The 4492-nt window shown below is 38.8% G+C and overlaps 1 non-coding gene across 1 annotated transcript; it reads right to left on the reverse strand.

Moving 5' to 3' along the window:
* Positions 1-2105: 2105 nt before the first annotated feature.
* On the reverse strand, positions 2106-2212 carry LOC142862352 (small nucleolar RNA U13). The gene has a single exon (XR_012913414.1). It is a non-coding gene; the product is annotated as a small nucleolar RNA U13 (small nucleolar RNA).
* Positions 2213-4492: the final 2280 nt, after the last annotated feature.

The raw sequence follows: 4492 nt of genomic DNA on the forward strand, positions 1-4492 counted from the left end.
GAAGCCTGGAGAGGAAATATATTTTTGCCAAAATTATTTGAGCATGCAAATGTTGTTTTGGTTATTCCTATTTTAGCAAGAGAAGGAACAAAAGGTTAGCACTGTTGGAGATTAGCCAGGTGTCACCGAATATTTAATTTATGATTAAACTATACATGTTTGCTTCCTTGTCATCATGATGACAGTTCTTCTCAATGTGTTTACTGGTATTCAAGGAGAAGGAAGTACAGAGGTTCCAAGAGATATTATCTGCTAGAGTACAAGAGGTTTTTGTTTTTGTTTAATCTCACAGGAATGTAACATTAAACCACAAGTTTGGGATAATCGTAAAACTTGTACAATGTATTTATTATGACAAATTGTATTTGCTCATTTAGGCCACAAATGCTTGTTGTAGGAAACTGAATTTGTCCACTTAATTCAATGAACTCAGGGTTTTATGAAAATTAATGTACTATATTATAATGAAGTATTTACGTTGCATAGACATTGGTTGGCACAAAGAATTGCTGGGAGAGCTGGAGAACCAGGTTTGAACCTGGTTCAACCAAAATTATGGCATAGAATTGGTCTGACAAGAGGTCAAGAAGACCTCTGCTGCCATTGCAGAGGGGTAGGTGCTATACTTACACTGCTGATGGCACTGGGAACGGGAGGCCACCACTGACCATGTTGCCATTACTGCAACCGTCTCTACCACTGTTGGTGAGAATGCTCCACTGCCTCTGTTTATGCCTTGTCTCCAAATGCCAAATTCAGGACAGTGCATCTCATTAGATGCACCGAGGTCATGTGCTCAGTCCTAGCTGCAGACTGGGAAAGTAGGTATCTGGCGGTTTCAGCATCTATGTTAGGAGGAGGGACATGCCATTCACCCAGCCTGCTAGGATGGAGAAAGCAGTTCCAAATATAGGAAATATGGAAAAGGGGTTCCGATACATAAGAAAGGAGTTCTGAGTCTGAGCAGCCAGTAAAAATGATAAAAGGCCATTACACCTGCTTAGTACCAACTATCCTATTACTCTGCACCTGTGCCCAAACAAGTGAATGTTATAAGACAAAACAACCTCACCACACAGATTGAATTCACTTTCAGTTTATAGCTACAAGTCTCAAATGAGCTTGCAGCACTGCCAAACTATTCTTTTTATCCACTTTCCTAATAAATTCATTTTTCTACTTTCAGAGATATTATTTCATATTACTATCCCCTCAAATCTCCAACATCTCCCCCTCAACCCAGTGGTGTCTTCGTGAGTGAGCCCTAGAAGAAACAGATGAAATCTCGGGGAGATCTACTGATTCCTCCCTCCCACCAATGCAACCCATCCACTTGTTCTCTGGATCTCATCCCTTCTCGCTTACTCAAAGACTTCACTCCTGCAACCTCCTCTCTTTCATACTCTACTGGATCATCTCACTGGTCTAGAAAGAAACATGTCAATATCACTCATCTCCAAAAACATAAACAAAACAAAAACTTGGTTCAAGACCATCTCCTCCTGTAACTCTGTTCTCTTTCCTAATAAACCTCGCCATTACAATGGTCTATTCTTTCTTGTTCTCACTCTTCCCCGTCCCCAACTTTTCCTCAAGCCACTTCAACTGGCACTTGTCCTTACTAAATCAAGGTCATTAACGACCTGCATCTTGCCAAAGTCAATGTTTCTTTGTTTAATTTTTCTGTTGGCATCTTACTGAACTTCTTAGCAGCATCTGAGACTGTAGAAAACTTTGTCCTTTGTAAAACACATTCTTCTTGAGATTCCATGGCTTCATACTCCCCTGGCTTTTCTCTTTCTTCTCGGTCTGCTTAGCTTTCCCAGGAATCTGTCCTTAGTAGCCTTCTCTTCTCTATACATTTGCTCCCTAAGTGATTTCCAGCCCCTTTACTTAATTTGTTTTTCTTCATAATCATGTTTCCTCTCAACGTCTAGTTTTGCAAGATTTCAAGCTTACCAAAAAATAACAAAAATAATAACAATGAATATCTATATATTCTTCAATGAAATTCATCAGTTGCTAACATTTTGCCCACATTTGTGCACTCTCTGTCTTCCTCTTCCCTTCACCTTTCTCCCTTGCCCTTTACACTTTTTTTTTCACGTCAGATGGGTAATGTGCCTAGGACGTGGTAACAAGGTTTAAGGGAGGCACATCTCACGCATGCGTGTGAAAACCCAATAATCACGCTTATAAACTACAAAAGGATCTACACTTTATTTTTTGCTGAAACATTTGAAAGCAGGTTTGAATCAACATGATACTTTTCCCTTAAATACTTTAGCATGTACATTCCAAAACTGGAGTAAAGGTTTTCCTAAATAACTATACTATTATTAATACATCTAAGAACTTAACAATAAATTGATATCATCTAATATGCAGCCCATGTTCAAATTTCCCCAAATCTCCAAAATATGATCTCTATAGAAGTTTTTCTTTTTTTTTTTTTTTTTTTTTTTTTTTGAGACAGAGTCTCGCTTTGTTGTCCAGGCTAGAGTGAGTGCCGTGGCGTCTAGCTCACAGCAACCTCAAACTCCTGGGCTTGAGTGATCCTTCTGCCTCAGCCTCCCGAGTAGCTGGGACTACAGGCATGCGCCACCATGCCCGGCTAATTTTTTTTATATATATATCAGTTGGCCAATTAATTTCTTTCTATTTATAGTAGAGACGGGGTCTCGCTCTTGCTCAGGCTGGTTTTGAACTCCTGACCTTGAGCAATCCGCCCGCCTCGGCCTCCCAAGAGCTAGGATTACAGGCGTGAGCCACAGCGCCCGGCCAGAAGTTTTTCTTTGAAATCCAATCAAGACTATTACATTTGGTCATTATAGCTCTATTCTTTCTTATTGTAGAACACACATCCCACACACTCATATCTTTTTTTCTTCACAAAATTGACTTTTTTTTTTTTTCTCCAGCAAGGCCCATTGCTTCAGCAAAAATTGACCTTTTTGAAGAACTCACTCTTGTAGAATGCATTGTAGATCAGCGATTCTTACCTGGGGTGATGTTCGCCCCCTAGGGGACATTTGGCAAAGGCTGAAGACATTTTCGGTTGTCACAACTGGGAAGGTACTACTGGCATCTAGTGGGTAGAGGCCAGGGATGCTAATAAACATCCTATAAGGCACAAGACAGTCCCCACAACTAAGAATTATTCTGTCCAAAATGTCAGTAGTGCTGAGGTTGAGAAACTCTAGTCTAGATTTATCTGGCTGTTTATTCATGATTACATTCGGGTTCAATATTTTTTGTTGAGAAAGCCACACAAATGATACTATGGCTTTTTAGTGCTTCTCATCAGGAGGACCTGCCTGTCAGTTGTCCCTCTTGGAGGTCCACAAGTCTCATCACTTAGTTAGGTAAAGACTACTGGATCTCTCCATTGTAATACTACATTTCCCCTTTGCATTTAGTGAATAATCTGTGGAGTGATACTTGGGGATCTTGTGAATACTCTATTGCCCCCCAAATATTTTTCCAATACTTTAGCATCCATTGACGACCTTTGCCTGAACCAAATATGACACCAGAGGTTGCAGAATGGTTGTTTTCTTTTATTCTGTTATTCCTTCTGTGATTATTAGCTGGTGCTCTTCTGAAAAGAAAAAGCTTTTCATTTCTCTATTTTTCATTTTGGTATTACTATGGACTATTGGCAATTTTAAATTCAGTATACTGTAAGAATCCTTTCCATAATTATTCATGTCTATGCTCAAATTGTCACTAACTTGGCCACTGAAGCCTCTTCAAGCTATCTCCTGTATCCTTTTGACAATTCCCATTAATCTTTGAACACCTCTTTATTTTCTGGCACAAAATTATGACCCAGGTTGATTTTTCACACTTCCTGCCCCTGCCCTGGAATCATCCATTTTTCCAGATATTCCACATTTCCTTTAAAGGGGCATGGTATTTAGAAACCAAGAACTGGGTGCTATGTGTAGTCATTATTACAAGGTTATCATTACTTTTAGGCCCTCTCAGTGGACAGAGCAAAAATCACAAACTCTTAGAAAATTATCTACATTAAAAAAAAATCATAACTTAATACCAATACCACCAATTCAAATTCAACAAATACCACTGCGCCTTTGTCCTTGTATATTTGAATCTTCTTTCTCCCACAGTGAGAATTCTGGTCCTCAACAAAATCAATGTATTTTCTCACTTGCTCCACCCTATAATATTCACAAAATAGTTTGAGAATTTCTGCCTATACCACTCCCTAATTACTCCTTAGTCAGTGATTTTTATTAGTCTCTATCCTGTGTTTCTTTTTGTTTGTTTGTTTTTGAAAAATATGAAGGAACATAGAAGCACTTCCACAATGGCAAAGATCTTTGAAAATCTCCTTCTCCATAAAAGCCACAAGAACATTGGCAAAAATAGTCAAAATCAACTTTTTCTGAACTCCGAAAATTAACCAAAGGCTTGCAAAATTTCGAGGAGAATGTATTAAAAAAAAAACAACAGCTAAATATAGGTA

The sequence above is a fragment of the Microcebus murinus genome, chromosome 18 (genome assembly GCF_040939455.1).
Source record: "Microcebus murinus isolate Inina chromosome 18, M.murinus_Inina_mat1.0, whole genome shotgun sequence".
Classification (NCBI taxonomy): Eukaryota; Metazoa; Chordata; class Mammalia; order Primates; family Cheirogaleidae; genus Microcebus; species Microcebus murinus.